At 39.8% G+C, this 14,332-nt stretch overlaps 2 non-coding genes across 2 annotated transcripts; both read right to left on the reverse strand.

Moving 5' to 3' along the window:
* Positions 1 to 198: 198 nt before the first annotated feature.
* On the reverse strand, positions 199 to 270 carry trnaq-uug. Its single transcript has one exon. It is a non-coding gene; the product is annotated as a tRNA-Gln (tRNA).
* Positions 271 to 2,588: 2,318 nt separating this feature from the next.
* Positions 2,589 to 2,660, reverse strand: trnaq-uug. The gene has a single exon. It is a non-coding gene; the product is annotated as a tRNA-Gln (tRNA).
* Between the last annotated feature and the right edge of the window lie 11,672 nt (positions 2,661 to 14,332).

A 14,332-nucleotide genomic window follows, 5' to 3' on the forward strand; every position in this document is an offset into this window, starting at 1 on the left:
TAGGTCACTCTTCAGGGGCCAACTGGTGTTTCCATCATGTAATTTGATCAAGCACAGTTAAGAAGATGTTTCTGCAGATAAGTACTTGACATCATAACAACATCAGCTCCACCAAGACTGGTCTGAATGACATCCTCATCCATTACACCACAAATGAGCACAATCTCACACCTCACTGTGCAAACATAGCAGCACCAAAGGCTCCACTGAGACTTGAACGCAGATCACTGGATTCAAAGTCCAGAGTGCTAACCATTACACCATGGAACCTGCAAGCTGGTGGGGAGTACGCTTTGCAAAAATACGCTTTCTTCCTACCCCAGCAACCATTCTGGATTTGGTGCCGAAAATCTGACAGCTCAAAAAAGTTCTACTTCAGCTAAAGCTTTAAGACGTAGAACACAGTCATCCTGTGGATTGGAAACATTGGACTCTCCAAAACAGACTTCAGTTCAGTTGTTCCATCTCTACTGCAGAGAACCGAGCTTTGACTTCCCTCTGAACAACTTAACTCTTCTTATCAATGCTTGATGTTTACCAAAGACAACTGCTCACACAGCCACCGGAGAAGGTCTAGAAGATGGGTGGTGAAGTAGCTCCCGACATTTTCAACGTGTGCCAGTTGCCCACGGTAAGTCCGCAACATGCTTCTACCACCAGGTAAACAGTCCACAAAGGTCAGTGATCAGAAAACTCATTTAGTATATAAGCAAGGTGGTGTCGGTATGGATTCCGTATTACTGTATTTGATGCCATCTAAATACTCTGTACTGCAGAGGCTAGCTCATGTTATTGGGTTTGAAGGGCGTACAGGAGGCTCATTTAGTTTTAGATAGATTGTGATTATTGATGAATCATTTTCATAGACCAGAGATCGTCATGTGTCACCAACGTTTGTGTTGTATCGTGAGCAAACCAGCTTAAACTTTGATGAAATGGTTCAAATTCCCACCAGCTGAAAGGTGAAAAGCTCGGCTGAAGCCAACATACCCGTTTAATTTGACAAAGCTGCTTTCACAGCCAGTTAGGCCGAAATAGCTCAGTTGGGAGAGTGTTAGATTGAAGCTCTGAAGGTCCCTGGTTCAATCCTGGGTTTGTCAAAATTTGCAAATTCTAAGATTTAACTGAACTGTCATGTCAGCAACTGAGGTTCTATGTTAAATCTGGCACTATAAAAAAAAAGCATGACTTGTGTGAAGTTATATAAAATGTAAGACGAAGTTTCTATTTACCGGAATTCAGAGCTTTGAACAGAAATGTACAGGACGAATGATAGGTTGCAGAGAGCACGTGATGAGATGACGTCATGAAATCCCGGAAGCAACACGGCAACGCACCACGAGGATCAGGGAGATGGAAAAATACCAGACGGGACTAATGTTTTGCTTTTCGAGTACATCGAGCAGGAAGTTAGATTCTGCTCTGAACTTTGGTAAGGGTCTCCCTTTCAGCGCTGAAAGGGAGTGAATAAATGTGTTTAAGCTTTAAGAGGACTCTTGGCTGTTTTTGACTCTCTGACCCCGTGCGAGGACAAAGACCAGGTGTTTCGGTATTTTGTGACTTTTTATCCGTCCTTATCACTTGCTATTACTGTAGTTTAATTGCCCTCTATCAGACCCTGAAGCTGACATCCTAGCGTCAAAGAAACTTCACGTCTCAGTGGTGTTTTGTTACAAGACAAAGTTCTGGTATTGTGCTTCTTGGAGCAAAAGCTGACAAAAAACTGCCTATTCTCAATACAGATACAGTTCAGTGTTGATTAAAACTTACACTTGTGTTGACTACTGCCAATTGTAGAGCACTAGATTGAGTATGTCACGCAGCAGCGTTGTCCTTTGACATTTTCTTCAATGCGACATGTGGCACAAGCCAAGGTATTGCCACTGGACAAACACTGACAAAACCAAATTCTCTGGGAGATTTCGGATTTTCTACTTACAACGACAGTTCACTTTTGAGTCACATTCAGTGCAATGTAGTTTTAAGTTTTGATGTAAACTTACTGCTGATTATATTTTCATTAGTGTCAGAACAACCCAAACATGAAAGACTTGTTTCTATACATTTCAAAAGAAGATTGTGTTGAAGTGTATTTCTTCAGGTTTCACAGTTTGAGACCGACGCGTAGGTGTGCAAATTGTCCATGACACAGACTGCACTGCAACACAGTGTGAAGGAACAAATCCCAGTGTTTGACCAAATGAAGGCAAATCACACAAGGAGGGAAGATGGAGAAAGTAAAAAGACTTCTGATTGTGATGTTCCACCCACTGTGTTCTTCCAAGTAAGAAGAAAGGTTCCACAGATATTTGAATTCAGATCAATGGAGCTAGAACCTGCGTAGGGAAGTAGTGAGTTTTGCAGAAAGTAGTCTTAGGTCACTCTTCAGGGGCCAACTGGTGTTTCCATCATGTAATTTGATCAAGCACAGTTAAGAAGATGTTTCTGCAGATAAGTACTTGACATCATAATAATACAGGAACATAGGTTCCATCAAGACTGGTCTGAATGACATCCTCATCCATTACACCACAACTGCGCACAATCTCACACCTCTCTGTGCAAACATCAGTGTAGAGCAGCACCAAAGGCTCCACTGAGACTTGAACGCAGATCACTGGATTCAAAGTCCAGAGTGCTAACCATTACACCATGGAACCTGCAAGCTGGTGGGGAGTACGCTTTGCAAAAATACGCTTTCTTCCTACCCCAGCAACCATTCTGGATTTGGTGCCGAAAATCTGACAGCTCAATAAAGTGAAGTGGTATCAATTATTTGATTTGAAATATATACATTTTTATCAATAGTCAAAACAGTGTAAGGCACACAATATTGTAAGTACATGCTTGTGTCCCTTTACACACATAAGGTGTTGAGGGACATCCCATTCCTAATTAATGTGATTTACTATGATGATGGCAAACCATTTGTAGCTAACAGGTTCAACTGTTCTGGGAAGGCTTTTCACAAGGTTTAAGAATGTGAAAGATTATTTGATCCTTTTTCCAGGAGTGTATTTGTGAGCTCAGACACTGATGTAGGACAAGAAGACCTGGCTTGTAGTCTGTGCTCTTATTCTGTAAACAAAACAAGGAACAAACAATCACTTATCTAACCCTGTCCCTAAATTTACATCCAAATACTACACATATGTCACCATGCGCAAACTTTTACTTTGCTTAATCGCTTCATCTAAGCCATTCCACAAAGTCACTCCACGAGTTGATTTGCTCATGCTTTTAGGAGTACTGTGAACACAGGGCTGCTTTAAATTACATTTTCCTCTTAGGTCGTACCTTCCTTCTCTATTCCTAAATGAATTTTGAATATTCTTTGAAAGCATATTATTTCTAGCTTTGAACATCACCTGTACAGTTTTATTTTCTACCAAATCCATAAATGTCATCATTTGTGATTGGTGTGTTCAAGATACCAAACAAACCTTACAAAAAAAGAGAAGATTTTTCATTATCTTAGAGAACTGTGAAAGTAGGAAAACTGGTATGTAATTAGTAAAATCATGTATGCATAGGTGGAAATCCCAGGGGGGTCAGGACCCCCCCCCCCAATTTTGGGAAAGTGCAGATTTGTCCCTCCCAATAGATCATTGAAAGAAACTGTGTATTTAAACATTATAAAAATAAAAAAGCAAAAGAGAAACCCACCACTTATCCCCTCCCCCCTGCTATTGTTAGTGTAGCAGCAAAAAATACTCAACAGGTAGTGAGATGCATGTTTCAGAGGATCAGGAGAAAGATCGATCTTTGTCTTTGAAAAGGAATTTTATTTCGAAGGCAAACGAGCCAGTCAGGAGAAGAGCCCCGAAAGAAAAACAACATACACTTTTATATGGAGGCTTCATTACATCATGTTCAGTCACACTTTTACAGAGTTACTGAGCAGCTTTGTTTCTCATGAAGAAGATCTGATAATACAGAACTCCAGGAGGGAGGAGTAAAGGAGGACCAGAGTCTTCCTCAGTTCCCACACAGAACAAAGAACAAAAGCATTTCAAACCTTGATACAAAACATAACAGTTAGAAGAAGTCTTCACTTGTGCAGGCAAGAATCATAATTATTGTTATACATGTTACTATTAAAAAGAACAACATTAAAATTTTCCATTACATTAGAAAATCGTTTAGTCCAACGTGTAGGAGGCATCACAACAGCGTCTGTACTTCCAGGTTAATTCCTTATTGTGTAAAACTTCCAGAATGTTTATTTTGTTTGTAATTATTTACAAAAAATTCACTGTCAACCAAGTCTCTGGCAGCCTTTATAATAATCAGAATTAAATACTGTTAGGCATATCCATCCATTTTCTTTAACCGCTTCTCCATTCCAGGTCGTGGGTAGCTGGTGGTGGTCACTGTGCGAGAGGCGGGGGACACCCTGGACAGGTCGTAAGTCCATCGCAGGGCCACATATAGACAAACGAGACAAACAACCATTCACACCTAGGGACAATTTTAGAGTCATCAATTAACCTAACATGCATGTTTTTTGGTCTGTGGGAGGAAACCCACGTGTTCACAGGGAGAACATGCAAACTCCACCCAGAAAGGCCTCAGGCCGGGAAGCAAACCTGCAACCTTCTTGCTGGGAGGCAACAGCTCTAACCACTATGCCACCCCTGTTATGCATATATTAGCTTTAATTTATTAATAAGCACTGCTTCTCCCCTACTCTGACAGTAACATGCAGTGTGTTTGTGTTTTTTTATTAGTCAACCAAGTCTATAAATGTGGCAGAAAAAAGGAAAAATCATTTTTCAGAACAGGAACACGTCCAGTAAGTGAGAAATGTTATATTTTGAAAGGGAAGTTAATACAATTCTTTTTTAAAAATGGCTGAAGTTTTTACGAAATTATTGTGTCATGGTGATATTAGGCAAAGAAACAGAACAGAGAGGGAGGGACAGACAGACAGGCAGGCAGGCAGACAGACAGAGTCACAGGTAAATGCAAGTTTGATGCTGGGAAAGTTCTCAGTCATTTAGGACATGGTAAAAACCAAGAAAGGTTTTAAAATAAAGCAGCTTAATTACAAGAACTGAAATCCAGTTGCTTTTCTAAAATATTTTTTGGTTTTGTGTAAGTTTGATGAACTTGAGTTTATTGTTAAAAAATCCTTTTTTATTTAGACAAGTACTTCAGCAATGACAGTACTGCTGCTGTTGTGCTGAAGTGTGTTTGGGTAGTTATGAGTTATGAAAAATAATTTATTCTAGGAGACAGACTGTTCAGTGCCAGGGAGAGTGGTGGCAGGGACAGAAGTATCCAAACCAAACCCAAATGTTTGATGTGCCCTGCCACTTCTCCGTATTGGTCCTGCAGATGGAACACATTAAAAACCTTTCATATACGAGATATGGGACTAATAAAGGACACTATTTCAATAGTTAATATTGCTGTTAATGTAATTATTAAATACATTTTAGCCATGCCATTTTAATTAATATAATTACCAATTATTCAGTGTACTCTATACCAGGGGTAGGCAACCCTGGTCCTCAGGGCCTCCATCCTGCATGTTTTCCTTGTTTCTCTGCTCCAACACACCTGATCTGAATCAATGGGTGATTAACAGGCTTCTGCAGAACATGAAGAAGTAATTTATCCACTTAATCAGGTGTGTTGGAGCAGAGAAACAAGGAAAACATGCAGGATGGTGGCCCTCGAGGACCAGGATTGGAGACCCCTGCTCTATACAGTTCTGATAAGGTTCCATCTGTATGTTTTACATTACGATTCACTGCAACATTGCAGAGCCTCCAAAAAAACTGTTCTCAGAAAATTTCCCTGTTTTTTGTGCCCCCCCCCTCCCATATTGAAATGGAATTTCTTCCCTTCTATGTATGTTATCTGCTTTATGTAGTGAGGCATTCTTACTTGTAATAATTGTATTATTTTCTGTAAAATAATCTGGATAATTACCTTTAGTTTGTTTATTTCTAATATTACTATTTAATATACTCAATGTTCCTTTCTTATTATCATCTAAAATCTTATTGTAGTAATATTTTTTACATTTCCTAATAATACTTATTTATTTATTTTTATATTTTTAAACTTTTGTTCCTTCTGTTTTGTTCTGCATTTTATGAATTGATAATAGAGTATTTTTTTGTTTTACAAGCATTCTGTGAACCCTTGGTGGTCCATGGACATTTTGAAAAATTACTTTTGTGATCATATTGTTTCACAGGACAATATTTGTTGTATAAGGTTTTAAATAAATGTAGGAACAATTCATATGCTTTATTAACATCAGTTTCTTCACATACATTCTTCCAATTATGGTTTAGTAAATCCATTCTCACAGCAGATATGTACTCTTCTGTTCTCACCCTCCGATACTGCACATTCAAATGCTATAAAGACAAGAAAGTGATCACTGATGTCATTCATCAACATCTAATTACTTTACCATCTATATTGTTTGTGAAGATATTGTCAATCAAAGTGGCACTGTAAGATGTTATTCTACTTGGTTCTGTAATTGTTAGAAAAAGACTCATACTGTACATAAGCTCAATAAAATCATCGGTTATATTATGTTTGTTAGGATTCAACAGGGCTATATTGAAATCCCCACAAATGAAATTGATTTTTTGAGAACAGTTCTTTCATAATATTGCTAAACCAACAACTGTCGGGTGTGGTGGAGATTGAGGCGAACACAGTGTGCAGACTCATGATGAACTTCAGGGAAACTAATTTATTATAAATAAAAGAAAACCAAAAACAAAACTAAATACAAGCATGAACGAAACACGAGAGGCAAAACATGAAGGCAGCTAGACATCGCCTGACAGCAACAACGACTCAGTGAGTGGAGGAGATGACCGGGTTTTAAAGACAGGAGGTAATTAGGGGAAGTGGGCACAGGTGAGTGATTACAAACTTGGATGAGGTGAAAATGGGCGTGGCAGGTAAACAAGTGATAAACTGAGGAGAAGTGAACACAAAAAACACAAGGAGCAAGACTAAACATGAAGACAATCCAAAAACAAAAGAAACAATAAACCCAATACAAAAGAAACTTAAACAAAACTCAAATTCTGACAAAAACTGTATTTTTCATTTTTTTCCATTCATATTTCAATAGTGAGGCCCTCCAATATATTATCTATAGACACTGTCATGCTGTCTACAAACCTATACATGAAGCTCTTTTCAACATACAGAGCCACACCACTTCCTTTTCATACAGTTTAATTCCTAATCATCCAACTCAATGTTTGTCACCTTATCAGCTGGAAGCCATGTTTCAGAGATAAACTGCGCCAAATACTCATTTATGTTCTGAAAATTTGTATACAGACTTCTGCTATTAAAGTGTATGATTGAAATCCCATGAACATTATTGACTGAATCATTTAACTGTTGCTCATTGTAATAGCAACAGTTAGTCTCCATTTTATTTAGTACATTAGTAAAGATTATTAACTAGGCCAAGTGGCCGGGCCTAATGGCTGCCGGTGGAGTCTGATGCCTGGTCCTAGTAGCAAGGCCTGATGACTAAAGGTAGTCCAGGTAGCTGGTTCTGGTGTGTGATGGTGGAGATAGCTAGGCCTGGTAAGCTAATGGTAGCTAATAACGTAGCTGCCCCGTTTGTTGTCTCGACTGGCCCAACTTCAAGAAGAGAGAGAACACCCTTGAGCTGTTGGTGTTTATCTTCTGCCCCTTTGCAACACAAGGCCCTGGTCGAACTTTTCTCACAGGGGTTTGCTCCAAGTGTTGTGTAATTGGTCAGAAGTTGTTGTTGTTGGTGTTTTTTTTTGCAGGTTTTTTTTTTGCCATCTATACAACAGTGTAGGAGGAGAGAGGAGCTTCTCAGAAGTTCTGATCCGAGTGTTTCATGGACTATGAAAGGTGTGTATGAAAACGAACGTCTCACAACCATGTGACAGCAAACCAACTTCTTGACTTCTTATGGAGTATGCTGGTACCTTTAAGAGTTCCTTTTACTGAAAATAAGTGGCAGACCCCAATTCCTGAAAAAAAAACCCAACAGCAGAATCCCCCCCTCCTCCAAACTTTACACTTGCCAGACAGAGACGTGTGATTTGTCAGTCCAGAGAACGTCTCCACTTCTCTACAGTCCAGTGGCGTTGTTCTTTACACCGCTGCATTCTTCGCCTTTCCATGAACTCCATTTCCATTGAACTTGGTGATGTAAGGCTTGGATGAAACCCATTCCATGAAGCTCTCACTGTTCTTGAGCTAATCTGAAGTTTGGAGGTCTGTAGCTGCTGACTCTGCAGAGCATGATGAAATGTTGGTGTTTTTGTTTTCAAATTTAACTACAATACAATGTTTACCTTTTGCCAAGGAAGTTATGTTTTGGTAGTGTCTGTCTGTATACAAGATTACTCTAAAAGTTCTGAATGATTTTTATTAAATTTTCAGGAAATGTCAAATATGGTCCAAATTTAAATGATTAAATTTTGGTGGTGATTCGATCAAAGTTCAAGGTCAAAGATTAAGGTCACATCTCAGCCCATGCTCTAATTCTGCAACTGTCTCCACAGCTGGACACCTCATGGGTCAAGGGTGATCACTGTCGATTTCAAGGTGATGGGGTCCAAGGTCAAGGTCACAGATGACCTTGTGCTCTAAGTATGCAACCATGTAACAGAAGAAAGTTAAACTGCACAGTTGGACATCTCTTAGGTAGAGGGCGATCACAATTGAGTTTGAGGTCTTGGGGTCAAAGGTCACCATCACAGTTGACCTAGTGCTGTAACTATGCAGTGACGTAATGTAGAAATGTCAAACTGCACAGCTGTCTATGCTCCTACATGTAATTATGTTTTTGTAAAAGCTAAAGAACAGATTTGGATGAAAATTTCATGAAATGTTGAAGTTTTCACAAAAACCAATGGATTAAGTTTTGGTGGTGATCCAGATTATGATCCAGTTCACACTGTTTTTTAATCACGCTGTTGCCTTGGCAGAGGTTTGAGCTCTCTGAGTGCTTCTAGTTTTTATAAATTTTCATTTTATAATTTATTCTAAGTTTAGGTAAAAATCAATCAATTTAACCAGAACTATTGTTTTAATTAAACCACATTCTGAAGTTCCATGGCAGAAACTTCAAGATTTGTTTTTATATATAAAATAAATTAGGGTTTAATGGTGTTTCCCACCCCTGGTCTTTAGGCCAGGCTGTTTCTTGTCTATCAGATGTGTTCCTAGAAATGTCTTACCTCAACAAGCAGACTGTTCATGACCAATTCATTTGAACAAGGTGGGTTTTATGAAAAGAATTTTGCTGCTACATTTGCGTGACGTTAATCTGAAGTAACAAAGAATATAATTTGCTTAGTGTGAAGGAAAATATTTAATTCAGTTGCAGCTACACCACTTGATGCTACTTTGCACTATAAAGCTTACTGATAGACTCAGTATCTTCCAGTGAACAGGAAAGATCTTCAGCAATCAACAGGAAGACAAATAGACAGTAACTGATGAGAAATGCAGGATAGTTTTAATAAAGGGGGCACTATGGGGTTAAAATAAACTTGCCTGCTGGTTCCCATGGCCAGTGTCCAGATTGGGAAAGTGGGTGAAATTCCAGTAAGGTCACTTGAATCTATAGGAATGTTTGGGAACAGCAACACTGAAGTGTTCTCTTTTTCTTTCTTTTCTCCCTTCTGCATCATCAAATCCATTTTTTTTTTGTAATTTATTGTCACTTTTCTTAAACTCTACATTTTCCATCTTGTCCCACCACAACAGCTCCAAAAGGTTCAGATATTGAATGATGAACAATAAACATCATAAGGATTGTAAAAAGGTAATATTTGCAGATATTAACTTTAATTCTAGTTAAAATAAACAAAACAAAAAAGCCTTGAAGGAGTAGACTAATTAGCTATGGCAAAACTTTAAACAAAGACTTGAACACTCTGTTAGTGCTCAGAATGTGTGCTGGGGGTCAGTCTTAGCTACTACCACACCAAATCTTAGATTAGTATCTGTAAAATTAGCTGAATTATAGCCATTTTTGAGTTTTTAAGGTCAGTTGGCCATGGTCTGCCCTCCAGTAGCAGCTCCTGAGCATAAATATTAGTGAGGCAGACATTTGTTTCCTGACTCAATAACCACACAAATTTGACAATTTCTGTTATATTGTCTGTGAAAAAGACAGGACATATGTTATTTAATTTTTGTTTGTTCATTTATTTTTTGTACACAAAGTTACCTTTTTTCCCCTCTCCCTCCTGTGGGTCAAGGTCGTGTTTAGTGAAAACAGTCCTGCAGTCCGATCTTAGTTAAATAAGATCCACTTGTGGGTAGTCTAAGTGTAAATACAGACAGAAAATAGGCCAACCATGTTGGAGAAAATGTCCAGTTGTATATCTCTCTTTAGTTTTCTGTGTTTGATTCATGTCCGGCCTGCCTGCTCCAAGGAACTGACAAATAATTTATCTTCTAATGGATTTTTAAATAGAAAATCTCCACTTTGGACACAGCAAGTTTAGTTCTTTGTGCTACTCCTGCATTTGTAAGATCACATGAGATCCAGAGTTAGTAGGAGCTGTATGAGTAAGCTAAACTATCAGACTATTTCCACAGGGCAGACTTATTTCTGCCTTTATGAGACTGTAATAAACCTTGTTTTGGAGGCAGAGTGTATAGTTCTTCATTGCAAAAATGTCAAAGAATGGAACAGACCAAGAGTTATAAAAATATAACAAAGTTTATTTATAATTCCTAACTTTAAGGCAGCTCACAACCTGAACATGAAAGGAAAAAAGAGGCACAGTCCAGACCCACGGCCTATAACAGGTGTATGGACTCACCGAACAACCACCACAAATCAACACCCCCACAGGCCTAACCCTAACCCTAACCAGAATAGAATAGGGCATGTAATATGACACCACGCTCTAACTCACTCTATACTGCAAGCAACTTGTTCAACCTTGGACTGGATCACCCTCTACCCCGGTACTATTGACTGGAGCTGCTATCTAAAACTAAACTATAAGAAACTAACAAAGGAGAAAGGAAAAGTATACAATTTTAAAACGCTCAAATTTCTCTGGGTTCAAGACCCTCCTGAGAGTCTGACCTTTGGTGCTGGTGTGGTGTCAAATGGCAGTTTGGGAATCCACCGGTCAGGTACAGCGAAGCTCTCCACAGGCTGCAAGCCAACCTCTACCACAGGCTGGATAGCAGATAAGAGTGCTCCTAATTCCCCCTCTATCTCCCACCTTACCCTGCCTGACACAGAAATCTGTCCCTGCCACCTTAACTAACATCACTGGCAGCATTAATGAAAACACACCCACCCTACCGTATTGATTGCAAGGCGTGCTGCTTGGCTGGGCCTCATCCCTGTAACCTCTGCTCCTCAGACTCTGCAGTATCCACTTGCAGTTGTCCTTTTAATGCTGCTTTCTCTCAGACATTTCCACACACATGTGCAACCACTGTTCTTCTCTCTCCCAGTATTCTTCCAACCATCACACACTACACTGCCTGCAGTTCCAATCACTGCTGACAGGAGATACATTTACTAATGAATGCAGTTAACGCCCATAACTGTATTAAATAAGTAAAAATCTGAGAATGAAACATCAAAAACATTTTAAATTCTATAGAAAATTGTCAAAATTGTTAAAAAAACACAAAACAAAACAATACACAGCTTCTTCTTTTGTCTGTTCCCTTTTCACAGGTTTCCACAGTGAGTCATCCTGCTCTATTTAACTCTGTCTGCATCCTCTGTCCTCAATCCAACTACCTCCATGTCCTCTCTAACTGCATTCATACATCTCCTCTGTCTTTTTCTCTAACATCCTTCTACCAATAGTGAGCAGTTCTGTCTCCTGTCTTTTTGTCAGTGGCACTGTCTCTAAACCATACATCATAGCTGCTCTCACCACTGTGTTGTAAAACTTTCCTTTGACCTTTGCTGCCACCCTTTTGTCAGAAATCACTTTTCTCCATCCACTTCATCCATCCTGGACTCTCTTCTTCACTCCTTGTTTTCCTGGACAGTCGACCCTAAGTCCTTGAAGTCCTGCACCTTTGTGACCTCTGACCTTGTAGCCTCACTGTTCCACCTGCCTCCCTCTCATTCACACACAGGTACTCTGTCTTTCTACAGCTGACTTTCATACCTCCACCTCTCCAGATTATCTTCCACCTGTTCCCTGTTCTCACCACAGATCACAATGTCATCTGCAAACATCATTATTGACTGACCTCATCTGTTAGTCTGTCCTTCACCAGAGCAACAAGAAGGAACCCAGAGCTGATCCTTGGTTCAGTCCCACCTCCACATTGAAGCTATCTGTCAGTCCTACAGCACACCTCACCACTGTCCTGCTGTCCTCATACATGTCCGGCTGTCCTCATACATGTCCTGCTGTCCTCACCACTGTCCTGCTGTCCTCATACATGTCCTGTACCAGTCTAACATACTTCTCTAACATACTTCTCTCTCAGATTTTCTCATACAACACCACAGCTCCTCCCTCGGCACCCTGCTGTATGCTTTTTATAAATCCACAAAAACACAATGAAGCTCTATCTGACCCTCTCTGTACTTCTCCATCAACATCCTCAAAGCAAAGATGGCATCTGTGGTGCTCTTTCTTGGCATAAAACCATACTGCTGCTCACAAATAGTCACCTCTTGTCTAAGTCTGGCTTCCACAACTCTCTCCCAGATCTTCATCATGTGGCTCATCAACTTAATTCCCCTGTAGTTGCTACAGTAGTATACATCACCCTTGTTCTTAAAAATTGGCACCAACACACTTGCCCCAATGCTGTGAGCCTTGCTGCCCTTCCACTTGGTCTCTTGCTCATATAATACATCTACCTTCTTCCTCTGCATCATGTCAACCAGCTCTCCACCTTTGTCTGTCATTGTCCCTACGTTTAGAGTTGCTACCCTCTGATGGACAGTAACAGTTCTTTCACCCTCCTGCTGTGAGTTGGAGGTTGACAATGTTTCCGGTTTAGAAGTACAGTCACCAAGCCAACAGAATGATAAAAGCAAGAACAGTCTGCTTGATTTTGGAGTTCATAGGCTGTTGTGGGGCACCAAATAGGGCTGAGAGAGACTCAGGAGTGATATATACTGTGCAAAGAGTTGCAAAAAGTTTTGAAAAGAATGTGGCAAGACTGGGACAGAACTGAAACATATGAGAATGGTCGGCTCTGGATTGTCTACACCTACTGCACAAATCATTTACATTGGGGTAAATCTGAGACATCCTGAAATTGGTGTAGTAGATTTTATGCACAACTTTACATTGTAAGAGGCCATGCCTTGCACAGATTAAAAAGGATGAACCAACTACATGACTTGGTGCCAACATTCATCAGGTAGTGTGGTTCCTAGCACTTGTTCCCTCTTGGGGCTAGATGCTGGACTATTGTTAGAATTAATAAATCTATAAATGTTAGAAATCAGGGTCAAGATCCAATAGTCTAGCAAAGTATCTTGGGGATGACTTGGAAGGTTGGGGTTCTTATTTTTAATAAAATACTTTAGTTGGAAAAAAATGAAATAGGTGGGACATAGGTAAATAAATTTCGTAGACAGCTCAGAAAAGGACACAAAAGTTCATTGGTTGTACAGGTCCTGAAATTTAGTTAAGGTTGAATCTGTGCAAGAGGGCAGAAATAGGTGACTGTTCACAATAGGGGAAAGATCTAAGGCTCAATGAAGACTCAGGCCCTTCCTAATTTAAATCTAGATTTTGACAGATATAAGTACCACTGGGTTTAAGGTAAAGTTGAAGGGAGTCAAAGGGAGCTGGGAGCACATCAAGGAATGAAGAGAAAGTTTAGAGCATGCAAGTCCTATATCCAAACATCTAGGGCCATGTCATCTGTTGTGTGGTCAACCCAGTATAAAACCTTATGAATGTTACATGACTAGTAATACTGTAAGGAAGTGGGCAATTCTAGGCCACCAAGAGCTTTGGGAAGCTGTAACACTGATCTCCAGTGCTGACAGTGGATTTTTGTTGCCCCATAGAAAAGAACTTATCAGCTGATCAAGCATCCTAAAAAGTATTTTAAAATAAGTATGGGAATATGTGAAAAGAAAAAAGTTGGGTAAAACAACCATTTTGACCAAACTAATTCAGCCTACTAGGCAGGGGTGGAAATTAGCACCCCCCACCGGCCAAATGCGGGTAAATATTTGAAGTGGCGGGTGAATTTGATCAACACACACGCCACTGTGGCGGGTTAGCAATTTGAACAGAAAAGGTGTTATTTGTCCTCTTGACATATAGGGGGCAGTAATGTGCTCGAGTTGCTGCTGTTACGTCGAGCCCCACATCGCCCG

Source organism: Kryptolebias marmoratus, linkage group LG22 (genome assembly GCF_001649575.2).
Source record: "Kryptolebias marmoratus isolate JLee-2015 linkage group LG22, ASM164957v2, whole genome shotgun sequence".
Taxonomy (NCBI): Eukaryota; Metazoa; Chordata; class Actinopteri; order Cyprinodontiformes; family Rivulidae; genus Kryptolebias; species Kryptolebias marmoratus.